Source organism: Rana temporaria, chromosome 4 (genome assembly GCF_905171775.1).
Source record: "Rana temporaria chromosome 4, aRanTem1.1, whole genome shotgun sequence".
NCBI classification, from domain to species: Eukaryota; Metazoa; Chordata; class Amphibia; order Anura; family Ranidae; genus Rana; species Rana temporaria.
The window spans coordinates 355,989,970-356,012,110 of NC_053492.1; positions in this window are offsets into that span (position 1 = coordinate 355,989,970).

Below are 22,141 nucleotides of genomic sequence, written 5' to 3' on the forward strand. Positions count from 1 at the left end.
GTCCCCACAGCCTCCAGGGAGCCTTGTGCCCATCGGGAGATAGTCAAATACGGCCCGCCAATGGAGAAAGCCTCAGGATTTGTCCCTCCGCCACTGCCATGCAAAACGGGGCAGGATGGCGCCGGTCACAATGCTGCAGACACAGGCAGCCAGCCATCCTCCTCCTTGACTGCACCGAGGCAAAAACCTGCAGGGAAGGGTGAGTCACACTGTTCCCCCCCTGTCCTGAGCCCAGAAGACCCCCTCCTCATATCACCAGCTAGGGACTCTGACCATGATAATGCTGACATGGATGCTGCTGATGCCGACCCCTCAGAGCCGTCCCTATCTCAGATCATGGCGGCCATCCAGCATAGCCATGCGTCCCTGACCACTCAAATGGACTCTATTAAAACTGACCTATCCTTTTTGAAGCAGGATGTTCACAACCTCCGCCATAGAGTGTCTAATGCTGAGCAGCGCATCGGTGCACTAGAGGATGAGACCCGTCCACTGCAGGGCTCTGTCAGGGAGCTGCACCAAGCCCAGGAATACACTACAGATAGGCTCACTGACATGGAGGACCGTTTGCGGAGGAGTAACCTTCGCTTCCTGAGGTTCCTGGAGGGGTCTGAGGGTAAGACCCCAGAAATGTTTATGGAAAGATGGCTGATCTCCACATTTGGCGTACCCACCTTCTCGCCATTATTCGCCATTGAACGGGCACACAGAGTTCCCATGCACCCCCTACCCCCTGGGGCCCTGCCACGGGCCATGATTATCAAACTGCTTCATTAAAGGGACAGGGAGGCTGTTCTCAGAGCTGCCAGGGAGAAGGGAAGGGTGTCCTTTAATGGAAGCAAAATCATTTTTTTTCCTGATTTCTCAGTAGCCACACAAAAGTAACGGGCCACTTTCATTGCCATTAAACGCAGGCTTCGTGAGCTTCATCTTCCCTATGGCATGCTGTATCCTGCTCGTCTAAGAAACATTTACCAAGGCAAGGCCTACTTCTTCACAGATCCTATGGAGGCATCCCACTCGGTAGACACCCTGGGACGTCCGGAACGCAGGAACCAGGCCCGAAGGTCACCTCTGCGCTGAAAGTGAACATGCTGAGTATACTTTCCCTGACAACCCCTTTCTCAAATATTTTGGGGTGGTGGGGTACTCTCCTGTGCCATTGTTTGCACACCATCTGTTCAACCTGAAGGGCTGTTGTCATCCTGTTCCTGATGCTGCATTTATTAATATTTTTTTTTTACCTTTTCTACAAATTTTTTTAACACCTCACCTGGTATTTTTTTGAATCCTCTGTCCTGACTCAGGGTCACCTGATATATTTGTTCTGTACGGTCGAGAAAGGATGGTGGCCAGCGTCTGAAGACCTCTACCACTTCTCAGGGATTGTCGTTGGGGGGTCTGAGTCATGGCCACCCCGCCTTGCAATTTTGGTTTAGGATACAAAGCTCTCATATGTTTGGGTTTGGGAGCCGGGAGGGTTTGGGAGCAGGGAGGGTTAGGGTGGGTTGAGCTGTTCAGGGACTTTTGTTCGGGACTGTTTTTGTATTCTTTGTATTCATTCTGAAATGCTGGTACTTGTTGTTGCATGTCTATCTATGGGCTGGACTAGCTGGCCTTGCTATTATGCACCTGATATTTTGTATTGCTGGAACATTGTCATATGTTTCTAACTTGCTCCTTAGTGTACGCATCCCTCGTGGTTCTCTGGGCACCAGGTTCTGGCTACTTCCGGCGTGCGGCGGGGAATGGGTTCCTCCAGCCATACACTTCACGCTTTCTCATGTCTAAAGTTTGGGGATAAATGGCATATCTCTCCAGACCGGACTACCAGCCTTGTAGCATACCTAGGATTAAGGATTCCGAAGGAATTGTGGTAGAACAGAATGAGGAGATTATGGATGCCTTTGTCACATTTTATTCCTCCCTTTATGCTACTAGAGAACATTACACGATTGTGGAATTGGATGACTATCTCTCTGAAATCTCACTGCCTAGGCTTCTGACCCAACAGGCGACACTCCTTGACGCTCCTCTGACGGCTGAGGAAATTGGGGAGGCTATCCAATCCTTTGCCAGAAACAAAACACTGGGATTGGATGGTTTCCCCATCGAGTGGTATATGCAATACAGGGATCTGCTTGTGCCTCATCTGGGCAGGGTGTATGATTTTGCTATCAAAACGGGGCAGCTACCGCCTTCTATGTCAGAGGCGCTGATTGTCCTCATTCCTAAGCCACATAAGGACCACCTCCTTTGTGAATCTTACAGGCCGATCTCACTCATCAATTCGGACGTCAACATTTTAGCAAAGGTACTTGCCCAGCGACTGAACACGGTCATTACTACCATTATTGGTGCAGATCAAACTGGGTTCATCCAGGGGCGATTGACCTCCATCAACCTACGTAGATTATTCACCAATCTGCAGGTCACCCATGAAGAGATGGGTTCCAGGGCCGGTCTGTCTGTAGATGCACATAAGGCATTTGACTCGGTCGAATGGCCTTACCTGCTGGAGGTCCTGGCAAAGTTTGGATTCGGCAATACCTTTATCAGGTGGGTGCAACTGCTGTACTCAAAGCCCACTGCTAGACTAAGAGTGAACGCAGCCATATCTGACCCCTTTCCGATAAAGAGAGGCACCAGACAGGGGTGTCTTCTGTCGCCGCTGCTCTTTGCACTGGCGATAGAGGCTCTGACAGCGCTGGTGAGATATTGCGGGGCGGTCGCGGGACTGACGATTGGGGGTCTAGGAGAGAAGGTATCTTTCTACGCTGATGACATGTTAATATACTTGTCGGACCCCCAGTCATCCCACCGGCCCTGCTGGATCTCATTGGGAGGTTTGGCCACTTTTCTGGATTCCAGGTTAATTAGGACAAGTCCGTTCTGTTTATGATTGACCAGGCGACATCGGTCCGGCTACCACCCTCTTGCCCACTGCAGATTGTCAGCTCCTTCCGATACTTAGGAGTCATGATACAACACCCCATGGCCTCTTACATTAAAACTAATTTAGATCCCCTCATAGGGCCATGAAAACCACTTTCAAAACCTGGGCTAATCTTCCACTTACACTACTGGGTAGGATTAATATTTTAAAGATAATTCTCTTGCCACTATTTCTGTATGTTTTGGGTAATTCGCCAGTGTATGTCACTAAAAATGTATTCAAAGAGATAGACTCCATCCTCACCTCCTTTTTGTTGGGGGGGCGGTCAGGATTGCCAGGGACACCCTTCAGTTACCAGTACTGGAGGGGGGATTGGCCCTCCCCTGCCTCCAAACGTATTATATTGCCTCACAATTGGCCCACGCACAATGGTGGTTTTACCCCGAAGCCAACAATGCAGCCACTGCATTGGAGGCAGCCATTCTTACCTCTTATGAATCCCTGCAAAATTTGATTCATCGTATGTCCCTTGGAGGGTGGGAGGGGACGAGTATTATGGCTATGGCTCTATGGATTCTTAAACTCACTAAATTGCAAATCCCCAGTAATACATACTCACCGAACACTCCACTATGGGGCAATCCTAACCTTTTGGAATTTTTCCGTAGATCGGATGGGGGATATTGGTCGAAAGGGGGGGTGAAAACTATTTTACATTTGTTCTCGGACAGTGTGTTTCATCCTTTTGTGGAATTTCATATAGACTATAATCTGCCACGCACAGCTTACTTCCTTTACCTACAGATACGCCACACTGCAGCAACGCAGTTTGGCCTTCGTAACATAGTTGTCCAGCTCTCCCCGCTGGAGCGATTGCTAACTGTTGCTAACTGACTCCTCTCACGCCAAGCTAGTCTCCACATATTATGGGTCTCTCCTGCACACTACGACTCAAAGGCTGAGCAAAACGGCTGCTAGCTGGATAGCCGACATCCCTGAGCTGACAGAGGACATCTGGCAGGAGGTATTGCCCCTCCAGGTCCCCTCAGTCATTTCGTCCCGTGACAAGGTAATACAGACCAAACTGTTATACCGATCCTATTTCACGCCATGCTTATTGTTTAAACTGAACAGAATCCCCTCAGCGCTATGCTCCCGACGTTCTTTCATTTAATGTGGGAGTGTGCTCCAATTAGAAAGTTCTGGTCGGAAGGTCACAGCCTTCATTAGCTCGCTGACGCAGATACCCAATATATGTAATCCCCTGAGGTGTTTACTGGGCTATATTGATGACGAGAGTATATCTAAGAATACGCAAACCTTGTTCTATGCTAAGAAGTCTATAACCTTCCACTCTCCATCCTTACCTACCATTGCCTTCTAGCTCACCACAATCAATCATGCTATACCGCTGTATAAGTTGACATATGAGGCCAGAGGGTGTCCAAAAAATTTCTTGAAGGTTTGGGGCTCTTGGGTTGATTCCGAGAGCACCATACAACCTGCTCCTTGAACTTTGACTGATGACTGATACCTCTGCCCGTTGAGTAGACCTGAGTGAGTAAATTGATGATTTTATTGTTTTTCTCTCCCTATTTTCTATATGTTTCTATGAATATGCTCAATGTGTGCCAGCTACCAGAGTTTTGTAAAATAATGTAACGGCGATGTTCGCCCAGTATATGTGTTTGTTGTACTGTGTGTTTTGTACGTAAAAAAAATAAAAAATAAAAATTTACCTTTAAAAAAAAAAGATTAGCAGAAGAGGGCGTGATGGGGAAACTCAAACTCACAGGGTTTCAGCAACATTTTGACTGTTAAAGCCAAATTGAAAAGTAGATGAGCAGTATTTATTATACAAACATGCAGGGAGAGCTGCATGCAGAATGTCCTAAAATGGGTGGGACACGGCTTTCTAACTACATTTCATCCTTATTTCTGGTGGAAGATGTGGTGACAACAGTTGTTCACATAGGCTGTTCACTTTTTTTTGTAAAGTTCTTTTTATAGATTTTCAACAACATATACAGTAAAACAAACAGAAGCTGACCCAACACAACGCTGAGTCGGTGACAGGTCAACATGGCCCACATAATCATCATGTACAGGTACTGAACATGTACTGTCTAACTAACAATAGCACTACCTAACTAACATATAAAAACAAAGAAAACCTCCTGCCCCCCTCCCCCCCAGCAACCCCTTTGCTCAGGTCTTACTCCCCCAATTCCATGAGACTTCCGGATTAGTCAAGTTGCCCCACCGCCCATTCCTGTCCAGGATTTAAGGGTGACGCCCCATATCTCCTAACAAATCCACCCTATTGACAATGTACAAATATACAAAGTAACCTACCCCTAATATCGGGCGTTAACCGACAGTCAGATCTGATTTATACTATGCCTGCCACACCCTGTCAAATTTTTGCCCCTAGATAAATACGTTGCCTTATAATATGGCATCATAGAGTTGACTAGGCCCTTCCAAAAGCGCAGATCAGGTGCTCCCGGTTTGCACCACCTCAACAAAATGGCCTTCCTTCCATAAAACAGGAGGATGTTGAGCAGGGTCCTATGAGCCCTATACGGGCCCACATCCTCAACCAAACCCAGCAGACACACTCTAACCGTCATCGGGACAGGAACCATCTGAACTGCTGATATACAGGAGGTGAACTCCGGCCAAAATTGTTTGATCTGAGGGCAGCTCCAAAACACATGCTCAGCAGCCGCCGGGGCAAATGTGCATCTCCAACACTCCGCTGGCACTGATGGGTATATAGATGCCAGCCTGGCTGGCGTATAGTAGATCCTGTGTAAGAACTTAAAATGAATGATTCTATCCCTGGCTGCCACCAGATGTTGGAACGGATGTGCCCACACGTCATCCCAGTTCTCCCCTTGAATGTCCGGGACTTCAGCCTCCCACCTTTCTCTGCACTTGAGTACTGCTTTTGGACTAGTTGTGAACAGTTTCTTGTACGAAACCGAGAGTGTCTTGGGAAGGTCTTCCGTTGTGAGCAAATTCTCCAAGTCAGAGGGAAAGGATTCTATGGTCATCGTTTTGAATTGAGATCTAAATGCATGACGCAGTTGAATATAGCAAAATAACTGAGTGTTCGGCAGGTCGTGTCTGGCTTTAAGTTGGTCAAACGTCAGCAACTCCCCATCCATAGTGATGTCCTTGAGCGTTTTGATTCCCCTAATCACCCAGCCCATGGGATCGTCAAATGAGTAGAAATGGGACAGTTTAGGATTCATCCACAAGGGAGTGGATGGAGAGAATCCCCGATAACTGGGACATGCCATACCAACCGCTTCCCCCCCACGTTTTAATCAAGGCCCTCATAGAAGCAGTAAGCAGAAGGTCCTAGGCTGTTCACATTTGACAACGGACAATGTCCCAGATAAAAGGAAGTGTAAATAGCATTCTACCACAAAGAATCCAGAATTATACAGAATATTACACCCTGGAGTTTATTTACTAACGGCAAATCCACTTTGCACTGCAAGTGCACTTGGAAGTGCCGTCGCTGTAGATCTGAGGGGGACACCAGGGAATTGGCTTCAACATCACAGCCCAGGACCTCTCCAGCAGCAATCCATCTAGCCTCCTGGCGTGCTCATACCATGTTGACTGTCCGGACATGCAGAGACACCGCCAAGACCCACCGCTGGTGAAAACATTTTTCGGCTTTCTACCCGACCATGCAGCACGGGCTTCACTAAAATGGCGGCGGGAGTCACAATGCACCACCAGCTGCTGGACCTCTAGAGCCTTCCTACTCTGCTCCAGCAACAAGTGCAGGCTCAGAAGAACCTGTCATTACAGGTGAGCAAACTTCATCCATGCCCTGGAGGTTAACCCCTTATCTCCCTTCACACATACCCAGCGAAATCTAGACCCCACATAGATTCTGGGGAGCCAGATGTATCTTCTCCTTTTATGGATGTGGCAGACTCCTCTCCTTCACAGCACCCTCCTGCCACTCTCCCAGACCCCATTGCAACTACAGGCCAGCCCATCTAAGATGTGTCACTATGAAAGACATGCTCATGTTGCTGAGGGCCTCTATACCCCATCCAGTCAGTATCGTCTCCTTAGTTTACAATTTTAGTACACCAAAATTATTTTAGTACACCATTTGGTTCAGAATATTTTTTTTTCTTGTTTTCCTCCTCTAAAACCTAGGTGGGTCTTATGGTCAGGTGCGTCTTATGGAGTGAAAAATATGGTAATTTCCTGCATTTTTTGTCAGTTATGGCAATAGGCAATGTTGGATTACCTAACAGGTAGAGTAGACTCTGGCTAATGGAAAAATTACAATGAAGCTTTCTGAAATTGTTTGCAAAAGATAAAAAAAAATTATCAACTCAAAGAAACGAAAACTTTAGTTTAAATACTCTTATATAGAGAAAATACTGTATTAATGTAATGTACCCAATAACAACTTAAAGTACATAAACATCAGGTTCACAATACAGTTTGTCTCATCTTCTTTCAGCTCTCAGTTTGTAAAAGAAATTTGTGCAACCACGTATGTGTAATGTACTGTAGTGATGGCCATTTCCATCTAGCGGCCAACATGCACACTATTTTGTTCAATGTTATCCCACTAGAGAGTGTGCACGAGAAATCTCCAGAAACCTGTGAAGGGGGTCCCAAGGTTTTGGACTGCCTAGGGGACTCTACAGAGTTTAATCTGACACTGGCAAAAGGGGGGATAAAAAAATAAACCTGACCTAAACCCTAACATGTTTTTTTTTACCAAGCCGCAAAAATATATGGAATACCATGAAATAAATAATAATACAAAGAGAAGTCCAGCAAATAAACAACTACAGTCTTTGCTGACACACAAAAAAGGAATCTCCTAAGTAGGGTCCAAATTTTAGCTGTAACACTAGTTTAGTGGGAGACAAGCGAGTAAATGGGGGGTCTTTTTTTTCTTTTTAAGAAGTCAGCAATGACAGCTGTCAAACTCATTCGCTGGCAATTTTGAAACTTTTTTATTTGTAAATGTCAGTGCTACATCTTCTTTGAAGTTCGACCAACCAATGACAAACCGAACCCCCGGGCTGCTGTTTGGCTCACCACTACTCCTAACCATGTAACATAAAGAAATTATGTTTTTCTCATGTTTCAAAGTCACATTAAACTCTCCTAGTTGTAAGGTATTTATTTTTCTTTGCTTTGTTAAATGTCCCCCATGACAGTGCCCAGCCCCCTATGCCCTTTATGCACAATAGCTTAATTGTTAGCCTTGAAAATGACTAGATTTTAGCATCAAGATTTTCCTCGCCAACACCCATCCCTCCCCCACCACAGATTTCAATAGGATTGCCTGCTAAGTTTGGGTTTCATGAATTTTTAAAGGGGATTTGCCTAACTCCCCACAAATTGAACCCAGTAAGATTCACCCTTCCCCAATATACAAACATATGTTTTAAAATGAATACCGTATTTGTCGGCGTATAAAACGACTGGGCGTATAAGACGACCCCCTAATTTTCCAGCTAAAATGTTGGTTTTGGGATATACTCACTGTATAAGACGACCCCTCACTGTGCCATTATACATGCCTCACTGTGCCATTATACATGCCTTACTGTGCCATCTATACATGCCTCACTGTGCCATCTATACATGCCTCACTGTGCCATTCCATTCCCTGATCTCCCTACCTTCTCCTGTTTGCAGAGTATGTCAGACGGCGGCCATCCATTATTCAAAAGCCGCGCCTCCTCCTCAGGCTGTTCCGTGATAGGTGGAACACAAATTTTCTCAGCAGAGCCTCTGTCCAGTGTTCCGCCTATCACGGATGCCCTCTCGTCCGAGGCCCAGGCTGAGGATGAGAAGGCATCCATGATAGGCGGAACACTGAACAGAGGCTCTGCTGGGAAAATTAGTGTTCCGCCTATCACGGAACAGTCAGAGGAGGAGGCGCGGCTTTTGAATAATGGATGGCGGCCATCTGACAACAGGTACCCAGCGTATAAGACGACCCCCGACTTTTGGGGCATGATTTTAGATGCAAAAAGTCGTCTTATAAGCCAGAAAATATGGTAAGTTTATTAAAGTTGACCTAAATCCACTATTTGGTTTCAAGATAGACTGCAATTTAACTTCAATAATGCTCAGTAAAATGCAGAATATATTTCCCTTAAAGAGGTAAACCTCAGAAAAAAAATCCCCCCCCCCAAAAAAAATCCCTGCAAGACAAAGGCATAATGCGCTAGTATGCATCGCATACTAGCGCATTATGAAATACTTACCTTAGAACGGCGCCCGGCAGTGCCGTCTGCACGGCGCTCCCATGGTCGACATCTTTTCCGGAGTTACTTCTGGGTTCACGGGCTCCGGCGCTGTGATTGGCCGGAGCTGGGATGAAGTCACGGCACGGGTCCTGAAGAAACGGCCGTTCCTTCAGTGCACATGTGCCAATGACATCGGCAACAGTGTATATAGTAAATATTTCCTAAACGGTGCAAGTTTGGGAAAGCATAATGGAATTGGGGGGGGGGGGGTAGCAAAGGACTGTACAAGCTAGGAGGAAGGAACAAAAAAAGGGGAGAGCCACAGTCTCCCAACTACACCAGTATCGTGTGAGGTGTACACCTAAAATACACCACATAATTTGAAAGGTCTAACATACCTGGGGAGAAAGAATATTCCTGAGTACATTGAAAATTGTGCCAGAAAAAACATGTTTTGCAAAACTGCTTTTCCTTTTGTTTCAAAGCTGCTGTAAGGTCTTCCATAATTTTTAGCCCATTGATCAGAGAGGTCCACTGTCCAACCATTGGAGGGTCTGTGCTTCTCCACTTTTGGGGGATACACATCCCTGCCCTGTTCAATAAAGATATCAATATCATATTGTTTTTTGTGGACTGGAGTAAAGCGTAGCAGAAATGCCTCCATTGCAATTTGGAGAATTATGGAGAAACATCCCTAAATTTAGTCACAAATCACTTTAAAAGCGTTACTGGGTGAGCATCTTGATCTTAACCTCTTCATGATGGAGGGTAAAACCAATCCTTATGCCTGAAAACAATTTTGCAACTTTAATATGTGTTAGTAAAACTGTAAATAGCATAACAACTGCTTTGTGTTTCTTTTTTTTAAAAACTTTGTTTATTTGTTTTCTGCAAATACAATCATCAAAAAGGCACATTAAAGGGGTTTGTAAAGGTAAATGTTTTTTCACCTTAATGCATCCTATGCATTAAGGTGAAAAAACATCCGACGGTAAAACCGCCCCCCCCCCCCTCGAACCCCCGTTTTACTTACCTCACCACTCGAAAGTCCAGCGCGCGTCCTTGTGATCTCCTTCGGTTCCCAGCCTGGCCGTGGATTGGCTAGGCTGGACGGATTCATAGCACCGCAGCCATTGGCTGGCGCTGCTGTAAATCACATCCGATGACGTGGCGTGCCGGGGGCGGAGCCAAATGATATAGTAGGCGGCTATGCCCGCCGCTGTATCACGGGAGCGCGCCCGCAAACGTTTTTCACCATGCGAGCTTGCACAAACGTGGAAAGCTATTGCGAGGAGGAGCCCAAACAGCCGCCAAGGGACCCCAGAAGACCGGATTCGGGGACACTCTGTGCAAAACGAGCTGCACAGTGGAGGTAAGTTTAACATGTTTGTTACTTAAAAAAAAAAAAAAATTCTGCCTTCAGTGTTCCTTTAATGGTTACATCTCTTACATAGAGTAGCGCAGAATCAACAATATCTTAACAAACATATACAGTCTCAAGAAAGTAATTACCCTGATTCCTCAACGGAGGAACCCAGAACAACAAGTGAGCCAGGGTATTCACCGTGGACCACACACCGTATAACATTACATATTTAACAGTTGAAATACCTTGCAATCTTAGTACATTCATACTGACCACACACACAATCACCCATGCAACTTGCCCTGACTTCCCACAACTGCTTTGTGTTCCTAGGTGAATAATACCTTGGTTTTTTTTTTCAGGAAAAATTGGGCTTTCATTTGATGGAAAATGGTAATGGATATCCTATTTTTTTATTATCATATGAAAACTGGCTCAAAATAGTAAAACACAAAACAACATTTTTTTTTTTTTTAAATGTAGCTGTATTTTTTTTGCTATTACCATATCTTACCACCAAAGAACAACCCAAAATTCTCCTGCTCTTGAGGATTGCAGTGGTACTATATATGTGTGTGGTATTTGTTGTTTGTACTCCTAGTATGGCCCAGAAACAATAGTGCGCATTATGCTTTTTTTTAATCCTACATAAAACATACTGACACGAACTGTCACTGATACTAATTTAATATATATATATTTTTTTTTAAATCCTACCTAAAATATACTGACCTTGATCTTTGAACTTAACTTTTGACTCTGACCTTGACTTTTGACCCTGATCTTATCTCTAAGGCCCCATACACACGATAGAATCCATCCGCAGATAAATCCCAGCAAATAGGTTTCTGCGGATAGATCCTATGGTGTGTACACGCCAGCGGATCTGTTTCCGCGGAGAAATCTCCTTTGGGATGGATTCCAGCAGATCGGATATTTGCTGACATGCACAACAAATCCATCTGCTGGAATCCATTCCAACGGATGGATCCGCTCGTCTGTACAGACTCACCGGATCCATCCGTCCAAAGGGATTCCCCGCACGCGTCGTAATGATTTGACGCATGCGTGGAATTCCTTATATGACAGCGTCGCGCCCGTCGCCGCGTCATAATCGCGGCGACGGCGCGACACGTCATCGCCAGAGGATTTCCGCGCGGATTTCAATGCGATGGTGTGTACACTCCATCGCATCGAAATCTGCGGAAATCTTTGAGAGGATTTATCCGTGGAAACGGTCCGCTGGACCGTATCCACGGATAAATCCTCTCGTGTGTATGGGGCCTTACCCTTAGATCAAACCCTGATCTAGCTATTTTTCCTTTTTTTTCCGTTTAGTTTGAGAGATCCCACAATAGTAGTTACACACAATATATAATACAGCAGACAGAAATAATTCCAGCCTATACTGTGCAATATTTTCAAGTATTACAACCAGTATGAGCAACAGTCAAAAAGTTTAAAGGGGTTGTAAAGATTTGATTTTTTTTTTTTTAATAATAAACATGTCATACCTCCACTGTGCAGTTCATTTTGCTGTTCAGGGGTCCTGTGGCGGCTGTCTTGGCTCCTCCCTGCTAAAGCTAATCCCCTCTGGGAAGCTCTTTCCCGAGGGGGTTAGCTTGCGGGCATGCTCCTGTGTCATACAGTTGGCGTCGGAAGGAGATTCAACTGCAGTAGTCAACAATCATCAATTCTCAACTCGACTACGTCAACTCCCTCTACCTAGGACTTCCCAAGTACCAAATTTCACATCTACAAGTTGTGCAGAACACAGCAGCCAGACTGATAACTGGAAAAAAAAACTGGGAATCAATCACACCATCCCTGAGGACTCTCCATTGGCTAGCCATGAATGATCGGGTTATATGTAACTCTGCCTTACTCACAAATGTACACAAGGAAAAGCCCCCCCCAATACGTCTGCGACAAGATAAAGCACTACACCCCAAGTCTCCCACTACAGTCAACTAACCAGAACCTCCTCCACATTCCCAAGACCCACTACAAATCAAAAGGAAAACGAAGATTTGCAGTCCAAGGACCCCGACTAAGGAACGCACTACCCGCAGACATCCTCTCAGAAGAAAACCATCTGGCCTTCAGAAAGAAGCTTAAGACCCATCTCTTCTGAAGACACTGGCTGCAAAAGCGTCTTGAGGCGATTTAGTTTGCATTTGTAGAGCTATACAAGTTACTCATTCATTCATTCATGATTCGGTCCCGCCCCCCCGGCGGCCGCGTCATTGCATACGATCGACCGCAGCGGGAGCCAATGGTTGCGCTGCTATCAATCTGTCAAATCAACAGCCAGACTCCGTGGAGAAGAGGACACCGGGGGACGCACACAGTAGGTGAACGGGCTCAGGTAAGTAAAACGGACGGGGCTGGGGGGCACATGACAACAAGGTGTTTTTTTCACCCTAATGCATAGGATGCATTAAGGCAAAAAAAAAACATGAACCTTTACAACCCCTATAAGCAATTTTGTGTAAAAGTGTCTCATGTTAGTGATTCTAGGTTTCTCTGACATATTTTTTTTATTATCTGATTATCTGAGACAAGATACTATTCACTCAAAAATTGGGTTTTATCTATTAACCAATCACATTCAACCTCACATGCAGAACCCAATCACATTCACCTTTCAACTGACAGTTTGAATCTTATAAGGATAATGCACAGAGATATTCTGAAAGACACTTTGAAAAATAAAGCCCACTGTTATCTACAGACAAGGAAAAGAATGTCCGTTAAATTTACACAAAGATCAATAAATAAATCAATATGAATAAAAATGGAAACATCTCCTGGGCCCCATTGATTACACAACTAAAAGTTTGTGAAATGCTGCAGAGCTCAATTAATTGTCTCTATAAACCAAGAATACAGCACTTATCTTGGAAGTGATTAGGTTCAGCAAGACTAAACATCTCATTTAAACTCCATTAAATATGAATTAATGTTGTTACTACTCATACTGGTTATCTGTGAACTATCTTATAGGAAGTTGTCACACAATACAATTTAACATATACAGCCATGGCCAAAAGTTTTGAGAATGACACAAATACTAATTTTCACAAAGGCTGCTGCCTCAGTTTTTGAGATGGGAAATTGCATATACTCCAGAATGTTATGAAGAGTGATCAAACGAATTGCAATTAATTGAAAAGTTCCTCTTTGCCATGAAAATTAACTTAATCCCATAAAAAAAAATTCCACTGCATTTGTGAATAAGGCTTCAGGGTGTCCAAGAAAGTCCAGCAAGCGTCAGGACCGTCTCCTAAAGGGGATTCAGCTGCGGGATCGGAGTGCCACCAGTGCAGAGCTTGCTCAGGAATGGCAGCAGGCAGGTGTGAGCGCATCTGCACGCAGTGAGGCGAAGAAGGGCAGCAAAGAAGCCACTTCTCTCCAAAAAAAACATCAGGGACAGATTGATCTTCTGCAGAAAATATGGTGAATGGACTGCTGAGGACTGGGGCAAAGTCATATTCTCCGATGAAGCCTCTTTCCGATTGTTTGGGGCATCAGGAAAAAGGCTTGTCCGGAGAAGAAAAGGTGAGCGCTACCATCAGTCCTGTGTCATGCCAACAGTAAAGCATCCTGAGACCATTCATGTGTGGGGTTACTTCTCATCCAAGGGAGTGGGCTCACTCACAATTTTGCCCAAAAACACAGCCATGAGTAAAGAATGGTACCAAAACACCCTCCAACAGCAACTTCTTCCAACAATCCAACAACAGTTTGGTGAAGAACAATTCATTTTCCAGCACGATGGAGCACCGTGCCATAAGGCAAAAGTGATAATTAAGTGGCTCGGGGACCAAGACGTTGACATTTTGGTTCCATGGCCTGGAAATTCCCCAGATCTTAATCCCATTGAGATCTTGCGGTCAATCCTCAAGAGGCAGGTGGACAAACAAAAACCCACTAATTCTGACAAACTCCAAGAAGTGATTATGAAAGAATGGGTTGCTATCAGTCAGGAATTGGCCCAGAAGTTGATTGAGAGCATGCCCAGTCGAATTGCAGAGGTCCTGAAAAAGAAGGGCCAACACTGCAAATACTGACTCTGCATAAATGTCATGCAATTGTCGATAAAAGCCTTTGAAATGTATGAAGTGCGTGTAATTATATTTCACTACATCACAAAAACAACTGAAACAAAGATCTAAAAGCAGTTTAGCAGCAAACTTTGTGAAAACTAATATTTGTGTCATTCTCAAAACTTTTGGCCACAACTGTACACCTTTGAAGAGCATCTAACAGATGAAAGTAAACCGATAGTGTTCTTGTTGCTTTTCCTAGCACTGAGTTGCAGAAGTGTTTTATATGCTATTTGTGTGTCATTTTTATTGAGTACTCATAAAGAGAGTGGATACCCTGCGCTGCCAGGTGTGCGTAAATGGTAGCTGCTGACACGGCTTATTCAAAAAAGCAAAACAACCAAAAAAATACGTATGTGTAGCGCTAAAATTAATAAATGAATATCAAAATACCAAAAAATGTGTATAGTAAAAAATAAAACACATATAACATTAATAAATGTTAGACACAAATTGTGAAACATGTGAGATTCCTCTGTAGCGAGGGGTGACAACAGTGCCAACTGGCACGTGAACTGATGCACCTAAGGTGGTATCAAACATAAAAACAAAGTCCAACAAAAACTCTTAAGTGTGATGATCCGAGGTAAGTAGCAAAGTTCATCAACATCCACAAGTCATTCAAGTGAAAAGGTGAATAAATAGAAAAAGCGTGACTCCTTTAACGTGACAATCCCATCACCGGAAAAAGTGCAGGCTTACCGGAACTTGTTGACCACTGGTGGCATATGCCAAAAGAGGTCAGTCAAGGCTTTATATGACGATTGTCAAACAGCAATCCTTGGCAGGAAGCGTAGGTCCAACTGGTGGGTAGGTCCTTATATGGAATAGGTCCCCAGGAGTAAGCCGGAAGCTATACTGATGTTGGTATCCCAAAACCAATTGGCTCAGTGTGTTAGTGGTGCATAGAGAAAAATAAAGAGAAGTGGCCACATAGCGTAACTCCGTATAAAAGAAAAAATACGTGTTTATTCACAGCTAACAAACTTACATTTGGCTGGAAGTAAAAGAGCTCTTGCATGTAAATGGGGCGACAGTGGAGTCCTCCCGACGCGTTTCGTGGTCAAAAGCACATCGTCTGGGGGCCCACGTATTTTTTCTTTTATACGGAGTTACGCTATGTGGCCACTTCTCTTTATTTTTCTCTATGCACCACTAACACACTGAGCCAATTGGTTTTGGGATACCAACATCAGTATAGCTTCCGGCTTACTCCTGGGGACCTATTCCATATAAGGACCTACCCACCAGTTGGACCTACGCTTCCTGCCAAGGATTGCTGTTTGACAATCGTCATATAAAGCCTTGACTGACCTCTTTTGGCATATGCCACCAGTGGTCAACAAGTTCCGGTAAGCCTGCACTTTTTCCGGTGATGGGATTGTCACGTTAAAGGAGTCACGCTTTTTCTATTTATTCACCTTTTCACTTGAATGACTTGTGGATGTTGATGAACTTTGCTACTTACCTCGGATCATCACACTTAAGAGTTTTTGTTGGACTTTGTTTTTATGTTTGATACCACCTTAGGTGCATCAGTTCACGTGCCAGTTGGCACTGTTGTCACCCCTCGCTACAGAGGAATCTCACATGTTTCACAATTTGTGTCTAACATTTATTAATGTTATATGTGTTTTATTTTTTACTATACACATTTTTTGGTATTTTGATATTCATTTATTAATTTTAGCGCTACACATACGTATTTTTTTATTGAGTACTCATACAACACATTAAAATGCATACATTAAAGGAGAAGTACAGCCAAAGCTCATTTGGCTGTACTTCTATGAATCCACAGAAGTGCAGTTCGTTCTGCACTCCTGTGACCAGTTTTCAGCTGACAGCGGGCTGTACCCTGTGCCTTTAAGGAGGAGTGGGCTCCTTCCAGGCTCACCTTCCCTCTGCAGATAATACCGAGGAACCTTGTTGTGGCCTCTGCAGGTTACACATGTATTTGCAAATGTGTGCAAACTAAACCCCTGTTTTCATTGCAAACTGTTGGACAAGTTAATTCGGTTGGTTGCAGGCTGGCCGGCAAGTTACGCTGGGAATTTTCTGTTTTTGTTTTTTGAAGCACGCTGTCGGTTGACGTCACAGAGCCAGTCCAGGCTGGGGCAAGATTGCAGCAATAAATTTGGGATCCGCCTATAACCCTGGACCGCCACCTGACTCAGCCTCTCAGTGTTCTCGCCCCCTCCACAGCCCAGCGCTCCAGTGAGCACCGGGGGGGGGGGAGGGGAACAGAGCAGACAGCAGTGACTACACATGATCGGAATTTCCAACAAGAAAAGTTCGAAGTGAGCTTTTGGTCGGAAATTCCGACCATGTGTAGGCCACATCTGACTTTTTCTGTCAAAATTTCAAACAGCAAAAATTTGAGAGCTGGTTCTCAAATTTTCTGATGGGAAAAGTTCTTGTCGGAAATTCCAATCGTCTGTATGCAATTCGGACGTGCATGCTCGGAATCAATTAGACGCATTCTCGGAATCATTGAATTTTATTTTTCTCGGCTCGTTGTAGTGTTGTACGTCACCGCGTTCCTGGCGGTCAGAATTTTGAGTGACCGTGTGTTTGCAACACAAGTTTTCTTGTCGGAATTTCCAATCGTGTGTACGCGGCATTACAGTCACCAACTCTCTGCTCAAAGAGCTCTGAGCGATCAGCAGTCTTATGCGGCGTACACACGAACCTTGTTTAAAAAAAAATTCATTTAAAATGATCGTGTGTGGGCTTCACATAACTTTTCGGCTTCTGAAAAACGACAATTATTTTTTCTACATGCCGAAAAACGTCGTTTTTTTTTCCTGAAAAATGATCGTGTGTACGCGGCATTAGAGCCGGCGGGGGACAGATGCAGCATATGATCTAGTATAATTAAAAAAAAAATTGCAGAACCTGGGCTAGATTCAGGTAGTTGTTACGGCGGCGTATCTCCCGATACGCCGCCGTAATTTCAAATCTGCGCAGGCGTATCGTTACGCCGATTCTCAAAGGCAGATACGCTCAAAAAATAGGCTTCCTCTGCCGACGTAACTTGAATGTGGCGGCGTATAATTGTGTGCAATATTACGCTGGCCGCTAGGGGCGCTTCCGTTGTTTTCGGCGTAGAATATGCAAATTACCTAGATATGCTGATTCACAAACGTACGTACGGCCTGCGCAATTTATTTACGTTGTTTACGTTAGGCTTTTTCGGCGTAAGGTTGCTCCTGCTATTAGGTGGCGCAGCCAATGTTAAGTATGGACGTCGTTCCCGCTTCGAAATTTGGAAATTAGGGCTGGATGTAATTTACGTTCACGTCGAAAGCAATGACGATTTGCGTCGTAATTTCGAGCATGCGCACTGGGATTCTTTCACGAACGGCGCATGCGCCGTTCGTGAAAAACGTAAAATACGTGGGGTCAACCTAATTTATATAAAACACGCCCCCTCAACATCATTTGAATGACGCGCGCTTACGCCGGACCCATTTACGCTACGCCGCCGTAAGTTAGGAGGCAAGTGCTTTGTGAATACAGCACTTGCCTCTCAAACTTACGGCGGCACAGCGTAAATACGATAGGCTGCACCGCCGTAAGAAGGGGCGCAGCTACCTGGATCTAGCCCCTCTCTTTTGCATCAAAGCATGGTGCATTAAACATTCCTTTAATCGCTTCAATTCAGCTTTTAGCACTGTTACACTTTGAGTTACAATTGCTTAGTCATGCAACAGTGTACAAAATAATTTTTTTATCACACAAATAGAGCTTTCTTTTGGTGGTATTTAATCAACACTAGATTTTTCATTTTTTGCTAAATAAACGACAAAAGACCAAAAAGTATGAAAAAAAGGGTTTTCTTTGTTATAGAGTACACAAACTATGGTGTGTGTATATATATAAAAATGTATCAATCCTGATGTATTGACGGATCTAATTTCTTGAGGCCCAAAAACACCAGGACAGTACAAATACTCCCCAAATGACCTATTTTTGGAAAGTAGACAATCCAAGGTATTTAGTAAGAGGCATGGCGAGTTCTTTGAAGTTGGACATTTTTGTCACAATTTTTTGGAAAATTAAGAAATTAAAAAAAAAGTTGTTCCTAGTGATCAGGAACAGCGATCTCTACTCCCAGTCAGTCCATACCCCTGACTGTTAGAAGCATCTCCCTAGACAACACTTAACCCTTTGATCGCCCCTAATGTTAACCCCTTCCATGCCAGTAACATTTATACAGTGATACAGTGCATTTTTATGGCACTGATCACTGTATTGGTGTCACTGGTCACCAAAAAGTGTCAATTAGGGTCAGATTTGTCCGCCGCAATGTCGTAGTCCCGCCAAAAATCGCTCATCCCCGCCATTACCAGAAGAAAAAATAAAAATAAATAAACAGTCCCTAAATCCTTCCCCTATTTTGTAAACGCTATAACTTTTGTGCAAACCAATCAATATATGCTTTTCGGGATTTTTTTTACCAAAAATATGTAGAAGAATACATTGTAACGGGAGGGCCCGTGGAATCCAGAAGCTCTTACAAAGTATGAGCCAGGAAATAATGGACATATCTTGGATTGCTTTAACATGGGTCTGTAATTCACAATATATCCCAGGATATCTGTAAGAACTATTTACAGGTTGTTGATTCTGAACTCAACAGGTTAATTGAAAGAGTGACTCATTCAATGTGGGAACACAGACTGTTAGGTGTTAATGTCGTCTGCTACTGTGATGTAAATGACTCTAGGATTGCTCCTAAGACCTTTTCATTGTGTTGTGCTAATTGACACTGTATTGTGTGAAGGAGTCCTGTGATAATTGTGTATTGCAAGTTAACAGACAGTCTAAAGGTCTATTGATGATAAATGTGTATTGTGTTGCAGGTGAGAGGAGGCGGGATGTCTACCTTGAGGGGTCATGTCTCGGAGTCGCCTTTCATGGTAAATGATTAGTTAATTAGCTCATGTAAATTATGTCAGTGCCGATAGCTGTCTTGGGTTCGGAATGGAATATCTTAAAACGGCATTAACCCCAGTCCCATTTGGGGTTCCGTTACATACATATTGGCCTAAACTGATGAAGAAACCTTATTTTTTTTTATTATTGGATATGTTTTAAATTTTTTTAAATTGTCGCTCTTTCTTTGTTTATAGTGAAAAATAAAAAAAAACAGAGGTGATTAAATACCACCAAAAGAAAGCTAAGGGAGACCTTAATTTCATTTGGGTACAGCGTTGCACGTCAGCTAAAGTAACGCAGTGCCGTATCGCAAAAAATGGCCTGGTCATTAAGGGGGTAAATCCTTCCAGGGCTGACATAGTTAAAGTAATCAGCACAATAATAACGAACAATATGCACTCACAGAACATACACAGCGTTTTCCCTTTGAACATATTTTCCATAGAGCACTGTTCCTCCTACAGGAACATTTCACTGAAGCTCCATTTTAATTAAACAATAATACTTGTTGCCTACAGATCCCTAACTCTGCCGCAGGCTCTTTACATGTTCTTTCAGACCCCCTTTCTTCCAATTGTGGCATTTTTTAATAATTTGAATTAACTAGCATATCCTTTCGATCTCATGCGCCAAACAATGCCTGCTTTCATAACTGCCCTGGCACTGAATGAAAACTGAATAAAGAACAGGAAAAATACCAAATCTCGATCCTCCACAACAGAAATACCAGATCGCATCTCATTCCTTGCAGTCCTCATTATTCTGCCATTGCTGGGTTAAGGATGGACGGAGACGTTTTATTAGGTTAGGAAGCAGATGAAACTCTTGGGTCTAAAGCAAAATTGACCTAAAATGCAAAGTGTATATTTCTTTCAGGGGCACAGAGGACGACAGAAAATCTCTTTAGGACTATCTGCGGTGCCACTTCAGGGATTTTGTTTCATAAATGAATGTTTCTCTAGCACACTGTTGTCATGGCAACCAGTTAAAGCTTCCACTTCCTCTCTGCAAATAAAGTCCTTGAATTCTAAATCTTTCAGCAAACTGTCAAGTAAATTACAGGTGTGACTCTTGCTGGGAGAGTCAGATTTTAATAGTAAGGATTACAATATTTTAAACATTGTGTGCCATTATTATGCTAAAATATTGCAAAGCACGTTGACAGGAGGAATTAGCTTTTAACCCAAAAATATGGTTTGCCAGCAAAAGAGAAATGGCTTGTGACATATATAAGCAGCTTCATTGTTCTTATGTGTAATGTAGCCTAAGAGCTTTAAACTTTTAAAACGCATGGGTGTAGTTACTGATAATGCAATCTGTCATTCACACGGATGTGATCTAGCACCCACAAGGTTATATACATGATGTATCATTGTCTTTTATGAAACATGGGGAATCTATGGAACAGAATAAAGAAGATTAAAAGCAATGAAAAAATGAAAAACTTCCACAAAAAAAAAAAAAAATAGACCAACCAGGTTGTGGAAGGTGGAAGATGCATGGAACATTATCCCGAGGGTTAGCACTTTGTTTTTTTTCCAATGTCATGCCAACCTATGTAGTCATTGCTAGATTTCTGTAAATTTCAATATGCAGCGAGACAACTGAGCATACCTTTCAGGAATGACACATCTAATTGGGGAAGAAACAGCAAGCCTAAGTACTGTAATGTCTGATACACGATAGCGCCAAGTTACATAGGCCATTTGGGGGCTGTGTTTGCCTACTTGAGTTTGGTCTTGAGTGGATTAACTGTCCCACCTTTTCAGTTCAGTATTACAGTACAGTATCTATTACAGTACAGTATTTAATTAATTGCAGTGATCCTCCTGGGTCATGTATAAGAGCATGGTGTTGGTGTGTGTGCGTGCCCCTGATGATGTCATGTGATGAAACGCGTAGGGATGAGCCACATACACATGCTACCACACATGCACGATCGATCAGCAGCTATTTTTGTTTCTGGAGAAAGGACTACATTAGATGCTTCTATGCTTGTTTGCGATCTACTTATGCGAGTATAACCCTTTTGTAATAAACAAATCTTTTAAACGGTAATGTGCTATATGGAGTATTCTTTCATTTTATGGTATCTATAACGGATTGCGCTACTGTGTGTTCCTGGAGGTTTATTTAAATGGATCCATGATCTGGGAATTTGTCTCCGAAATTGTAAATAAAGGGTATATTGACAACTCTTAGAAAGGGGGTCACATATGTTCCGGTAAGGGCAGCATGTGCGTGTGGGTGACATTCTGGCTCTCTTGTCATCTCTATCTTTTAACACAGCATATGGGACCATCATTTTGATCAACCACTTTGAATTCTTCTGATTTTGGACTTCATATTTGTTTCTTCCTTGGTGGAACTCACTAATACTTCTCAATACTTATTTAATGTACCGGTAATTTGATTATTAACACAGTTTGTGTGTTTGTTAATTTAAGAGCTGCAATGTTTGTATATTGTATTTTATAGACTGGAAGGAACAATCACCAGATTTCAACCCTCTCCCCACCTCTTGGGAGTAAAGCTTAATTTGACAGTGGTTGCATTCCCATGAGGAGCC